General features: G+C 41.7%; 2 long non-coding RNA genes across 2 annotated transcripts in view; both read left to right on the forward strand.

Annotated features, from left to right (window-relative positions):
* The window catches only part of LOC146492914 (uncharacterized), a 236,268-nt gene that overhangs the window by 210,986 nt on the left and 9,837 nt on the right, over positions 1 to 15,445 (forward strand). The gene's annotated exons all lie outside the window — the stretch shown is intronic.
* Positions 856 to 4,740, forward strand: LOC146492925 (uncharacterized). The gene is made up of 3 exons (XR_014871766.1): positions 856 to 1,170; positions 2,729 to 3,729; positions 4,156 to 4,740. It is a non-coding gene; the product is annotated as an uncharacterized LOC146492925 (long non-coding RNA).

Genomic DNA, 15,445 nt, shown 5'->3' on the forward strand with positions numbered 1-15,445 from the left:
TTCTTGCCATCTTTCCAGAAAAATAAGTGACCTGGAAGCTGTTAGGCTTATAGCAGTAGCACTTTCAGCACCTGCATAAACTCCAGGACACATTTACTAACAGTGTTAGTTGCTGTAGGTGCTGCAGCTACAGCTTTGAATTTTTGTCTTTTTTTTTTTCTTTTTTTTTTGGGAGAGTTAATATTTTGGCTATGGTATCTCGTTATGAAATCTAAAAGAGTAAAAGTGCTTTTAGCATGTGCTTCAAAGCTAAGTTTGACTGGGAAACTCAAAGCTCAGTAGCCTGTATCAATAGAGATTCACTGCAGCCTGTGTAATATTTGATGTGTCATAATTTATTCCAGTCTATCTTGCAAATACATATTTGTGTTGCAATGTCATGCACAAATATACACAAATATTAGATCCTTAAGATAAGCCATCAAACGCCCCTATTTGAAACTAAGAATATTACATGAAATTGGTTGTTTGGCCAAAAATGGTAAATGATGTAATTTGGTAAAAACAAAAAACAAAACAAGAACAAAAAAAACAACATAATTTCTGTGTTGAGTTTAGAATGAAAGCAATTTTACCTAAATTGCATGATTTAGCAACACATTCTCACTCCCAACTCGTCAAATGTGTGACGCATGGTCAGGCTCCCTCTGCTTCACTTATCGACGCGCAGGGTACCCCCCTCGCATCGAGAATTGACGTGCAGGGTCCTCTCATTGAATACTATAGAGCTCCCTAAACGTTGCTTACTGACGACAAGAGATTGCCGCGGAAGAGCCTGTTGTCCGTATATTTATATATTTCCAAAATCACATTGTAGTGACGTATACAGAACACAATAAATATATAATTAAACAACTACCTGAGAAACAGCAGATAAATTAATTATAGGCTATTACTTTTTTATCGTTTATTGCATTTATGGAGGGAGTGATGTATGCTGGGTAATGGCACAGCTAGCGACTGGGTGACTTTATTCACCCGCTTCGGCTGTTATCAGTCCATACAATGGGCGTTATTAGCACAAATCAGTCCCATAGATATGGGCCATCTCCTGCTAGATTGTTCAGAAGGTTGTTATCATCCATCCAGATGGAGGATCACTAACAGGAGCGTGGGAAGACTCCAGAATCCACTGTGGCTGGAATCCGGTGGATACAGCAGTGTTTACAGGTAAGATCGTTTAAACGGACAGCATTTATAGAATGACTATTAAAAGTCAGCGAGTGTCAGTAATGTTAATGTGGTTATGTTAGTAATACACCGAGTGCTAATATAACAGCTTTAAGATGCATTTGTAGATATTATTACGTGTTTTACCGTCTTTATGGTGCTAGCTTAAAGTTACGGTGTAAACGTTAGCTTATATTGTAGTAAAGCTGTTACTGTTTAAACGATGTTAGCACAGAAATATTAGCTTCTGTCATGACTGATGAAGTTACTAGTTAATAAAGTTTCCAGTAAAGTGTTTAATCGCAGCCACAGATTGACAGCAAATATCTCGATTAGCTTCAGTGCATCTGTAATAAATATGTGCAAGTTTCAGTGCTTCGTTTAAACTGTATGATACTTATGCTGACCCAGGGTCAGTGTAAAATACAATCCTAGCTGGGTGAACAAAGCCTGGCTCCTTTAATCCTGCATGACAAACCTCAGGATGCAGGTTATTATTACTCTTTCCTGCTGGCACACCTGTCACACCTGAGAGTCAGCTAGAAACTTACAGTGACGTGGACATCATGCAAAGACTGCCAGACTCTGTAATACTGCAAATGATCAGTGACTCAGGTTAACACTAAACTTTAAACAGCACCTAACTGTTCTATCTACTGTTATCTACTGCTAGCTAGTTTATTGTGATGGTGCTGTATTTATTATGTTGCTCTTTTTTTGTTTACTTTCTCTTCTGTTTTTTTTTTCTCCATACAGGTGATCCAGGTGTTTTGTTTGTTTTTCTTTCTTTCTTCCCCCCTTTCTCACTGTCTCTTCTCCCCTCTGGTTTTCTTTCTCTCCCTCTCTTTCTTTCATTCTTTCTCCCTGTCCTATCCCCCAGTCATGTCTGTCCCGTTTGTAAAATAAATACATAATTATAATAAAGGTCAATCAAATGGACCAATATGGCAAGGCCATGATGATCCACTTGGTAAAATAAATCCGCTTGGCATCTTTCTTGGCCTTAAGACAACAATTCTGATGGCTAAAGATACAAACGGGACAAAAATAAATAAATAAATTAAAAAAAACAGCACCTCTGTGTCTCTGTGTGTGCTGAACATTTAGGATTGAGTCAGGTTGCATTGACTTTATTCATTGGGACTTTAATGTGTTAAAAGCAGGTTGAAGACGGCTCAGAAACATTTGAAGATTAAAATTTAGCATTATGGCTGCTGGTGGTTTTTAAAGCCTCTACTCAGCTGTATTTTTGTTACTAATTTATGTTTGTTGTTGTTTAACACAGATTTCAGAAGAGCAAAGATGCTTAATAGTTTAACTAGATTGGAAATCAAAACAATCCAGATTCTTCTTCCACAGAAGTTTCATCTGTCAGTGTGGGACTGCTGAGTCACCTGAAGAACTCATTTCATTCATTCTGCACATGATGTTCATTTACAGAAATGTTTCACAGGGACTGATTGCTCTCAAAGGGTGAACTAGTGTGTTTCCATAGATTATCTCTGTATGAATAAATTTCTTAAATGAAGGCAAGTGTTTGTCCTGTTTTGTTCCTCAGGTACAGTACGGGATATTAAGGGCAGGCGGTCCTCACTGGGGGAAGACAAGAAGCAGACGTACTTCCAAGAGGGAGCTGCAGTGAGGACACATCCTGGTCACTGAAGTCAGAGGTCAGAATCTGAAACAGCTCAGGTTTATATTTTAGGAGTTATAAAAAAAATCTAAATGTATTTATAAAGAAACCTTTAAATAATAGTCATAATTATGATTATTATAAGAAATATCAAACATTTAAGTGGATTTTCTGTTACACATATTGTGTTAGCCCTGCGATAAACTGGCAGCCTGTCCTGTCTTTGTCCTGTCTCAGCTGGGATAGGCTTCATCCTCCCGCAACCCTGAATTGGATACATTGTATTCCAATTAAGTAATCTGACCATTTACAAAGTCAGGGTATCTAATCAAAATGTAAGTAATAATTATAAAATGGGAAAGCAGAAATAAGTGTGACATAAATGTAAATGTGTTAGCTGACATAGAGGACAGCTACATGCAGTCTGAAAACCCTTTGTTGTCAAGTTTGCAGGTATATCAGCACGAGACATTCTTACATAGAAGAGACTGTTAAAGTCTCTAACTCAGTGAAGCATTATTGGTCCAGTCTGTTTGGATAAATATAGTAAGTTGATGTTTGTCCATTTATTGACACATTTTCTTAAGTGCTTATCCAGTTCAGGATCACAGTGGAGCTGCAGCTGGATATGTTCACTAAATAAACCTTACAAAAGTTAACAATAAACCTGCATCCATGTACGTTGTTGTCTACAGGATGAGAAAATCAAACTGAAAGACTGTGGAACATGTTAATAAATGTTTGTGTTTATCCCTGTGTCTTTCACAGGAGGCGCTGGAAGGTTTCCCTAATAGTTCCTGGTGAATCAAAGCAGAACCATAAAGGTTGCTGGACTGCATCATGGCCTTACCCTTGAGCAGTCATCCTGTTAAAGGAGGAACCAGTTAGAAGCTGTTTTCAAAGTAGCAGAGCAGATTCCATCTTAAGTAAGCGATTAACTGTTTGTTCGTTTGTTCTGCCACTTAAAGAGCATTTAAGGACATCTTTTGAGTGTTCAGTTGAATTAATTCTACTGGCTCTCATGGTCATTTGTGATTATGGACATATTTTTCATGTTCATCCAGCTATTTAGTAAATTCTATCTATTTAGTAATATCTGTCAGCTATAAAATGTAATATAAATATAAAAATATCTAAATATCTCCTGCCCTTTATGTTTTAATGATGTAAGTCTGTTATCGTGTTACATTGGCATTCCTCACATGTCAACGAGATGCTGTACAGTACAATCCTACTGACACAGCAGAGGGATAACGACGGCTATTCAACATCGTTACACGACACATTCGAGCTGCATGATGCGGACAAAGTGACTAAATCATCTTTTTTGTGGTTTATTGTCTTCAAACCAGCAGACAAAGCCGATTGCAGAAGATGTCGGAGAAGAACTTCAGGCCGTGTACTGAAAAGGTATTTTTTTTCTTGTTATCAAAAGACATTTGGAGTGACGGCTTCTACAACTGGTTGTGCTAAAGTAAAGCTTACAGTCTAAGAAATCACAGTGTTGATATTCAGCACAAAGAGAAAAGCTCACTTGTTTGAATTTATTTACAATCATAGTTGTTATAAATTCTGACTGTAAACAGCTTTTACAGTTTTGATATTGTTTGACACTCGATATCAGGTGATGGGGTTTAATTTAAAGGTTACTTTGTCCCAATGAGCCATTTACACTGACCAGTGTTTCACTTTAACTGTAACACATTCATTATTTAGTTCCAACATTTCTAAGAGAAATAACTGAATGTAAAAAATGGCAGCCCTCAGGCCAGGTTTAATTGATAGAGATATATGCATGCATTATGAAATTTATGTATCCCAGATAATTGTTATTCATCTAGTCCTGGCAGACCCACCCCTTCCTCCCAAGTTAACTGCAACCCAAAAGAACTAGTGGGGCTATTTACACACTCACAACCAGTTTGGGGTAAAAAGAGCCACCAAAAAGCTGTCAGCCACAGATGTGCTATAAGAGTTAGAAACTCTACTTACGGAGAAACTTTCTAAGTCTAACAGGGGACAGGTACTCCTGCCAAAAATAACATGATATAACCCCACATACAGCCCAGCCATAAAATGAACCAAGTCATTTAGTTAAAGACAGCATGGGACCAAATGCATGTAACCAGCCTGCACCAACCTGGCATTTCTTCCTCCTGAATTAAATGAATGAATGAATGGATGAAAGTTAAATGACTACAAACCTAAAGCCACTAGTTCCCACACTGGAGCTCCCTGACACTGTATGTTAACCGTATTTAGCTTGTATCAACAGTTGTAACAGGCTAAGCCACCTGAGACACTGCATTGAATGATTGTTCCTGTCTTAATGATTTCAGCTGGCTGGTTTCAGCTCAGATGTTCTGCTTTTTCCTTTCAGTAGATCAAAGCAGCTCGTGCTCCTTCTGCTTCCATTTTAACTGCAAGAAGAACAAGAAGAAGAAGAAGAATGCTTCAGCGAAGTGGCGTTCATGGTCTCAGTGAACAGTCATGGTCACATACTGCACGTGGTTTTAAAAGCAACATTGTTCACCACAACAATCGAGATGTGTAATATTAGTGCAGCTACGGTTTGTTCTTGAACATCAGTTCTGTTTTCTACTTTGACCACTTAGACCAAAAAAGTGTTGTTTTCAGATTCTTTCTTTTAAATCTGTAAAGCACCTGCTCATTTTTAATTAAAATTAGTTTCACATAAATGTTAGTGTTTCCTTTATGATCTTTTAATGCTTACACTACACCGTACATGTCTACATTAGAGACATTTCTGTTGACTCAGAGTTGTGAAATGTTCTTTTATTTGATACACAATATGAAGTTCATAATTTTCCTACAAATAAAACTATAATGACAAACATGAACAGCTGTGCTTATTTCTGAGACATGAGTTTTTGAATGTGTTCATATTTAGACAGTGTGCATCTGTATGCTGAAACTGTAATGGTGAACCTGAGGTGATGGTCAACAGAAGGCAAATATATATCAATATAAAACAACATTGAAGTAATGTCTTTACCCTCTGCAGCGTGTGGACGCTGTGCACGCAATCACCTTATTCACTGTAGTAAACGTGCACCGCTAGCTCACGTGACTGACTGTCTCCATGGTTACATCGTATATTATTAGATATGTAAACAGCTTCCAAAGATAAGCTGTTTACATAGCTCTCTGCAGCTGTAACACTTTCACACTTTGCAAATCATTTCACGTTTTTGATAGTTATGAATACAGAATATGTTTTTAAGGTCATGCTAGGCGGTTGCTATGGTGGTTGCCGTGGACTTGGGTGGACCGCGTGTCCGTTTCCTGTTATTAGCTTTCCGCCGTAGGAAGACTGCGTTCCATTTAGAAGTAGCGCCAGTCTACCGTAACTCGAACTCAAACCCTGCTTTGTTCTTTAATTAAAGGCCTTTTATAGCCGTTCATGACACGCACACACACACATACACACACATAAAACACTTTTCCTCACAATGACAGTGCAACTTTACCTAACCTAACCTTTAAAGTATCTGATATAGGATAGGAAAATGAAGCAAACCAGATTTAATGATGAAGACTCTGGGTTCTGTAGTTCACGTTTTACAGTCCTGAATGACTCTTTGCATATAATTTATTGAAGAGGAGTTTAGAATGCACTTTACATTTAGACTGTTGTTTACATTGTTGCCGTGTTATGTCATGAATAAGGTTCACCTGCTGGGGGTTTTATGGATCAGCTGGACAATACAGTCAAAGACAGACTTCATTCATCATATGCAAGAATCCTAGTTGTATTTTTGTTTTCACTCATATTTTTGAACCAAATATTGAAAACAATTCTGACAGACTGGACACCTGGTCAGGTGTACATTACCTTGTACTCAAGCATCCCAGGACAGAGACCTGCCCCACCATGAGCCTGGGTGGATACGTGGTTATAATATATAAGGACCGATACTGAATATGAATATTTCATGAAAATTGAATTATAATACGAATTCCTAGGTGTTTGTTATATCCAGCAAGAGTAATATTGATTACATATGTCTGAATTCCTAACCCTAACCCTAGCTCAACAGACCACAATGCCCTTGACTGTCACTTTTATTACATGCTGTGAACATAAATAGCTTTGATCACAGTTTATGTTGTAAAAGAGAAGGAATATTGAAAAAAAGATCAACATTGTGATATTATTTCTTCCAAACTGACCAAAAACATGCTTGTTAGACTCTCACGGCAAAGGTTCAGACTCACTGTGGATGACGGCTCAGGCCAATGATGTTTGCGAGGGGGGTACCCTGCGCGTCGATAAGTGAAGCAGAGGGAGCCTGACCATGCGTCACACATTTGACGAGTTGGGAGTGAGAACGTGTTGTGCTGGAATATGAGCACAGATCCTCCTGATTTTGTGACACACCCTTTAACCACGGCTGCCTGTGTTGTTGCAGTTTACGTCCTTGGTCTGTTATTTAAAATTATTTATTATACGTTCTTCCATCCAAACCTTGATAAAGATAAGCTGAAAGGGGCCACCATCACAGAGGAGCAACCTGAAGATGAAGAGCGATCTCATTCAGTTCCTACATATCCCCCTAAGGCTCCAAAGGACGTGGAGGTTACAAAGAGACTGGGTCATGTAGGTCACAATGCTCTGTGGGACTGAGGACTCCGAACTGCTGCCTGATTAACCACAGATACAATATGATATGATATTACTCATGTTTATCTCGGGATGAACACAGAAAAACTTTGTGCTCTGTATTAACTGGTGCTTCCTTCTTTTTTTTTCTTTTTTTTTCTTTTTTTTTCCGCCTGTCCCATTTGGTTCTTTAGCCGTCAGAATTGTTGTCTGAAGACCAACAAGGATACCCAATGGATTTATTTTGCCAAATGGATCATCATGGCATTGCCGTATTGGTCCATTTGATCGACCTTTGTTTTTATTATTTATTTTATTTTCAGTTGTTACAGACGGGACAGACATGAGTGAGGGATAGGAAAGGGAGAAAGAAAGAGGAAGGAAAAGAAAAACAGAAGGGGAGAGGGACAGTGAGAAAAGGGGGGAAGAAAAAATATCTCCTGGATCACCTGTTGAGAGAAAAAGAATAGAAAACAAGCAAAAAAAAAAACAAAACAAAACAAAGCAACATACTATACACAACACCATCGCATTAATCTAGCTAAGTGTAAACAGCAGTAAATACTAAATATTGAATGTTGTTGTGCAGCACAGACAGCGCACAATGTGCTTTGAAGTAGCAGCCAAGAAAGGTGTGATTTAAGTCTACGAACAGTGAACACCCATGTGCACACCTGTGTGGATCGGCGCGCTTGTATTCAAATGGTTTCCCCATGTAATGGTCTGCTAGAGGATGTAGAGAGCCATAGCCCTGTCCCCCAGGGCATGAAGCAGGCATGGAGGAGATCCAGGCCCCAGACATCCAGAGGCCCCAGAGTGCAAGAGCCCAAGGAGGACCACCGGAGGGGCATCCGTGCCACCTTCATGGGAAGGGCTGAGGATCCCCAGACGAGGGGTCACCCAGTAGCCACCGGGCAGAAGCTAGAGGGGGCTGCACCGGCGTGCCCGCCGGCTCCGCCGGCAGCCAGCTGTGCCAGAGTGAACCGAGCCGCAGGCACAGAGGCCGGAGGCCCGAGGGCCCCCCGCGCCCCGGAAGAGGCCTGACCGAGCAGCAGGCGCCAGGCCCCGCCAAGTAGCCACCGGGAGTGAGCTGGCACATGACCTGAGCGCCCAGCCCCGGACACCAAGAACCAACAATGCACCGACCCCTGAGGGCATCAGTCACCGGCAGGGAGTGTGGTGAGGGGAGATAGGCCTCCACACTTTGGAGGACCTGGGAGTTCCCAGAGAGGTGGAGTCTAAGACCCGACCTGACATATAGACACAGACAAACAGGCACACACAGACACAGACATGCATTCCCACCCTCATGCACACATATACAAACACTCAGCACTCACCCAACGTAGGAATAAACCCGGACATGTAAATGGACATGTACACACAATCACACTCCCCAAACATACTCTATACCCCGGGTCCAGGTATCCTCACCCCCAGAGATGGAAACGGCACCCAGACCCAAGAGATGTTACCCTTCCCTCCGGGGTGGAGGCAAGCAGACCGCCCCAGGCTCCGCGGCAGCAGGGAGGCCAATCGGACAGCCAGCATCTCTTCCCAGCCCCCCCGCCCCGATGGCTAGCAGAGAACGGGGGTGTGTTAAGACCCCATACCTCCCTCCTCCCGCTCAAGTGTAGTGTTGCTGCGTGTTGCTCTAAAGTGTATTTAAAACAAGGGAGAGCATGGTGCTGCTGCCAGAGAGCAGCAGGTGTTAGCACGGCCCCTCCCGAGAACCCTCAATGTCTACATGGATTTAAAATTGAGAGGTGGGCACCGGCGCCAGAGGTAGGTTTGAATACACAGACCGTCTACTGGACACCGTTAACGTGCCCACCCTCAAGGCCCTATATATATATATATATATATTAGGGGTGCAACGATACTCGTATCGATATCGAACCGTTCGATACAGTGCTTTCGGTTCGGTACGCATATGTATCGAACGATACAACATTTTTAATTTATTTTATCAACTTTCCTTCTGATGATGCTGTCTGTGTTGAGCGCTCAGTGGATCTGCGCTCGACAGTGCAGCCTAGGCGGAGTAGTCGAACACAGATTCACTGAGCGCAGGGCAAGCTAGCGAGACAGAAGCTAGGCTAGTTGCAACATGGCAAATTGAACCTCCCCCACCCTCATTCAGATCTGGCGTTTGGAACTATTTTGGTTTTCATGTGATGTATGACCCTGAAGGTAAGCCTGTCATGGACAAAAGTAAAACAGTATGTTGGATGTGCCAGCAATGCTCAATTGGTGGGAACTAGTGTGTTAGCGCAGTTAGCTCGTTAATGTGTTGACGTCTTCCAGCCCCACTCATGAGGTGATCCGCGGTAGCTCGTTAACGGAGATTTGCCGTGTTGTGACGTTAATGTCATTTCAGATTTACGCTGACAGCACTAGTGGGAACACAACCAATATGACTGCACATTTACTCCGACATCATCCTAGTGCAAAGACAAGTGGAAGCAGAGAAAAACAACAAGCAGCATGCTACAAACTTTACCCGAGTCATTTAGACAGCCGTTAGCACACGATTCTCCTTATGGGGACCTGATATGTTTAATATGCTGCTGAGAATATAGCCCAGAAGAAGCGTATAGTATAGCTTTTATTTTGGAAAGAGACATTTCTCCATAATAAACTCTCTTTTCCAAAGATGAGTGATTCCTCAATCAGATACAGGGCTCGCAAAATCGCTAGCCCGACGGGGCTTTTTTCCAGTCGGGCTACCAAAATCTATCTCTGCCCTGCCCGTCGGCCTATCCTAGGAAGGAAAAATATATGTCAATGCTTTTGCATTCTTTTGGAAATGTAGCTGGGTAATTATGTCATTGGCATCGGCCACTGTCAATATGTGACATACTGAAATCGCGTTTGAATTTGCGCTTGTTTTTTGCTTTCACTTTGCAATCGCGTGAACTGTGTATAGAGAGCGACAGTACTGATTGGTGAGTGATGATAATTTGCGCACCAATTCCTCTGACATCGTCTTATCAATCGTTAGCTTACTATGCAAACATGACAAGTGAAATCTCCCGCAGCTTAAACATGTGAGAGGTTGATCGCGCAGAGAATCGCTGAGCGTTATGTTAGTGCGTGTGTAAAAGCAGCAGGATATATATTTTAGTTCTGCTGAGCCAAATAAGACAGGTCAGCGTGAAGAAGTGACAGCCAAAGAAAAGCTTACCACAAAACGGAAAGGTTATGACAAATCAGACTATAAGGAAAAAAGAAAGTGCAGCTTTATGGTTTCATGGACAAAAGAATTTCTGTGGCTGCAATATGACGAGCTAAATAACCAGGGCTGCACATAAGTGGTCCGCAGGTGCGCATTCGCTGTCAAAATAAAAACCCGCACAAGATAAGAAGTTGCAACGCGTGTTTGCGTACATAAGATTTTCAGGAGGACAGACATTTGTTTAGAACTCTTAAAGATGTCGAAGAAGCTCCTTTAAGCAGTTACTGTGATGTTCCTCCACCTCCAAAGAAATGTCAGAAGGAGTCCGAACCACAAAAGAAGCGCGTATTCTCTGAAAAGTGGTTGCAGGAGGTGAGCTGGCTTCAAACAAATGATGAACGCACAGAGATGTGGTGCAGAATGTGCCGTGAAAATTTAATAAATGACAAATTAATAAAAAGGCATGAACATTTTTTTTGTATCGAAAAAATATCGAACCGTGACACCAAAGTATCGAACCGAACCGAACCGTGAATTTTGTGTATCGTTGCACCCCTAATATATATATATATATATATATATATATATATATATACACATATATATACACACACACATACACACACATATATATATATATACATACATACATACATATACACACATACATATACATACACATATACACATGTGTGTGTGTTATGAGAGTGTAAGTAATGTGGATGTCTAAGTTGTGAGATAAAATTGAGGCACAGGTGGCCAGAAGAGGACAGAGGGGGGGGAATGTCTCCCCTGCACCCTGGTGACACACCCGCACCCCAAAGCCCTACCTGTGTGGGTGGGTGTGGTGGAGCGGGAAGAGGGAGGCAGCCGGGGATGGGGAGGAAAAGAAGGGAGGGGAGGGTGTCCCTCCCTAGGGCCAGCTCCCCCGCTGACCCCAATATGCACCCCCGTCCCCTGGTACCCACCAAGGCAAGGGAGCCCAGGCCCATCCAGACCGGGGCCTACGGCAGCAGCACCGCCAAGCCCCACAGGACCCGGGGCAGCCCACCCCACCCCACCGCAGAGGAAACTGTACCCACCCCAACATTCAATCATCTTCCAGACTACACAAGACACAGACACCCAGGTTAAGTTTATTCTCCACCTCTCCTATGTCTCTCCCCCACCTGCAGAGTGGACTCCTGCAAAGATGGAACAACCTCCCTGCCAGTTCAAGAGCCCCCCGGTTAGGCCGATGCACAAGAGGCCCCCTGCGCCAGGGCTGAGCCCCCGTGCACCCACCCGCCCACAACCTCGGCGACACACCGACGAGGACCGAAGCCCCCAAGGCCCAGCCAGAGCCCCAGCACGGAGGCGAAGCACCCCCGAACCCCAAACCCCCACGCCCGCCCCGGATCCACTCAGGGGCAGCCAGGCCACCAGGCCAGTAACCTACGTCCGCCAGCACAGACCATCCTCCAGCCCCGCTGCACGCGGCCACGAGGAGAACAACCTCTGAGAGCGACCAGAGCCACTAATCAGGTTATGAACACAACCCCCGGGTTAAGCCCTCCAGGGATAACGTCTCTAGGGGTCCTCCAGGTGCCCTAAGCCCATCCCAACCTCCACATCAACCATAATAGCCAAGGCGGGACCAAACCACGACCCCCCACCCCCGCTAGGTGATGGAGCCGATCAAAGGAGCCCAGAGGGATTGATCTAATGTGGTGGCAGAGGCTATATCGAGACTAATGTGATCTATTAGATAGTTTCTATATTGGCTAGAATTAAGATTATTTTTATTTTTCCAGTTCATGAGGACCGTTTTCTTGGCGATGCATAGGGCAATAAAAACCATGTGGACTGTATTAATTTCTGTAGTGACATCATCCAAATTTCCCAACAAGCATACTAAAGGGGAGGTTGGAATTTTACATTTCAGACACTTTGATAAGTCCTCACATATCTCGTGCCAAAACTTCTGCACTGGTGGACAGAACCAAAGAGCGTGGATGTAACTGTCTGGTGTATTGCCTTGACAGTGTGAGCAGTTGTTGGCGGATGTAAAGCCCATCTTAAACATTCGATGACCTGTATAGTGCACTCTATGCAGTATTTTGTATTGTATTAATTGCAGATTGGGATTTTTAATCAATTTAAAGGTTTTTAAGCAAATCTGAGACCAGACGTTTTGGTCTAAGCTGACTGATAAATCTGCTTCCCACTTTGCAATAGGAAGGGATATTGATTCATCTATTTTAGAAAGTGTTCTGTATATTTTAGATAATAGTTTGGGGGATTTAAGAGTAAGAAATTGAACCACACTTGGTGGTGTTTGTAATTCAACTTGACTGAGGTTAAATTTCTTTTTTACTATGGATTTAATTTGTTGATATTCTAAAAATCTTTTCTTGTTGATCCCATATTGTGTAACTAGTCTGTCAAATGGAATAAATTCTGTTCCCTCTAATATATGTTCTAAGTATTTAATTCCTTTACAACTCCATTCTGGGAAATTAATCATATTATTGTTTTGTAATATGTCAGGGTTATTCCAGATAGGTGTACGTTTGCATGGGATTAATGAAGACTCCGTTATTTTTAGAAATTCCCACCATGCTGTCAGAGAAAAGCTGATGTTGATGCTTTTAAAGCATTCATGTCTTTTGATGTTTGAGCTAATAAATGGTAGGTCTGAAATCTCTAGATCATTGCATAGTGCCTGTTCAACATCTAGCCAGGGCTCATCTAAGAGGGTACATTTTAACCATTCTGAGATGAACTGAAGCCTGTTGGCTAAGAAGTATTGGTGAAAATTAGGCAGATCTAATCCTCCTCTATCCTTGGTTCTTTGTAGCGTTTTTAAGCTGATGCGCGGGGGTTTATCTTTCCAAAGGAATTTAGAAATATGTGAATCCAGAGATCTGAACCAATCTTGTGATGGTTTGTTAGGGATCATTAAAAATAAGTAATTTATTTTTGGCAAGATCATCATTTTTATAGTGGCGACCCTTCCCATGAGTGATATGGGTAGAGATTTCCATCTAGTCAGATCGCCTTCTACTTTCTTTAGAAGTGGGATGTGGTTTAATTTAATTAAGTCTGAAAGCTTAGGAGAAACATTAATACCTAAATATTTAATATTTCCAGATTGTAGTGGGGCAGAAGATGAATTATGGAAGGAGCAGTTAATGGGAAGAACTGTAGATTTTGGCCAGTTAATTGAATAATCTGAAACTCTTGTGCTTCCTTCTAACGAAGCATTTAAAAATGCTTCAGTTGTTACATGCTTTTATGAAATAGTTATGTATTGGCAAAAAGATCAGTTTGCTAATGCTAATGAATGGATCCTTCTTCCTGAAATATATGACAGTATTAAACAAGAATAGAAATAATGTTTACAAAGGATTTTAAATTGTTATTCTAAAGCTAGAACGTTGAATGGTATTTCAACATTTGTGTGTGTGTGCTTTTTAAATTCCTATTTCTATACCATTTTGTGAGCATCTTTTTCTTACACAATAGTGGTGATGTAGGAGGTGTGAAATAGGTATAAAGGTATTAACGAGGTATCGACAACAAAGCAGCAAAAGTACAGAAAGTGAAAGAAAAAATAGAAACAGAAAGATGAATGAAAAACCATTTTGGTTGTAGGTGTTAATATGTAATCGAACACATATTCACTATGTAATCTTATACTGTATTTGAGGGTTGAAATGGTTTATGTGCATATTTCTGTAGAGGAGTGTGCAAATGCATAAATATACGAAGAACTCAGAAAATCTCAGAAGATCTTTCTGTTGCTTAGTGTAAAGAAAGTAAGGAAACAACTAACTAAACAAATAAACATAATCAGCTGATACCATCCATATGGTATGGTATGAGCTTTAACACCCACACGCACAATGTACACTTTCAGATTTTCAATTTAAAAAATTTCGAGACTGTTTTATTTTACTTCACTCAGTGTACATAATTCACTTACTTACTGCATATAATGTCCTCTTTTGTACAATTCACTTAATGTATATAATGTTCTCTCTTTTTGCACAGTCGAGGAGCGTGTCAGGACACATTTCACTGCGTGTTGTACTTGTATAACTATGCACTTGACAAATAAAAGATCTTGAATCTTAAATCTTCTCATGTGTTCTTTTCCCTTTTAATTCTCTCACTTCCCTTAATTTCCCCCCTTTTTATGATAAGTGTGTTTACATTAATACATATATTGTGTCAGGACTTTGATCCTGTAAAACAAGCAAAATGTGCTGTCAAGGCTTAATGGCCCGAGAATAGGGATTGGGCTCAAGCGCAGAACCAAAACCGTAAGCTAAACGACTTTTAACAGAGTTTTACTTTACAGGAGTCTTAAACAGAGAGGACTGAACAAAAGCTAAATGTAACAGTGAGCAATGACAAGGCTTTGTGAGAAGGGCCTGAGCACAAGCTGAATCTGGTCACAGGAATAGCAGGGGCAGGATCAGGGCAATGAAAGCTATGGCGAACAGGAACAATGGTTGCAGGTGGAGATTAGCTGGAGGAGGAGGTGAACTGGATCGGGTGAGTACAGAGTGCGATGTGGGTGCGCAGGGAGGCAGGCAGGTATGGATGGCGGTTTGCGTAAGTGAGATTTCCCAGCAGCAGTAGACCAGAATCCTGAGGCGTGATTATGGGGAGAGTTGGCAAGATGTATCCAGGCGCCGACTAGAGAACAGGAAAAGATAGGCAAAACACGCTGAGGAACACAAGACAAACATGAGAGGCAGTGAACTGACTATGGTAGGCAGACAATCTGGCGAAGGTTCATTGTGAGCGCTGGTCATAAATACTGCTGGAGGAATTGCCAACAGGTGAGAAG

This window comes from Neolamprologus multifasciatus, chromosome 22, assembly GCF_963576455.1.
Source record: "Neolamprologus multifasciatus chromosome 22, fNeoMul1.2, whole genome shotgun sequence".
Lineage (NCBI taxonomy): Eukaryota > Metazoa > Chordata > Actinopteri > Cichliformes > Cichlidae > Neolamprologus > Neolamprologus multifasciatus.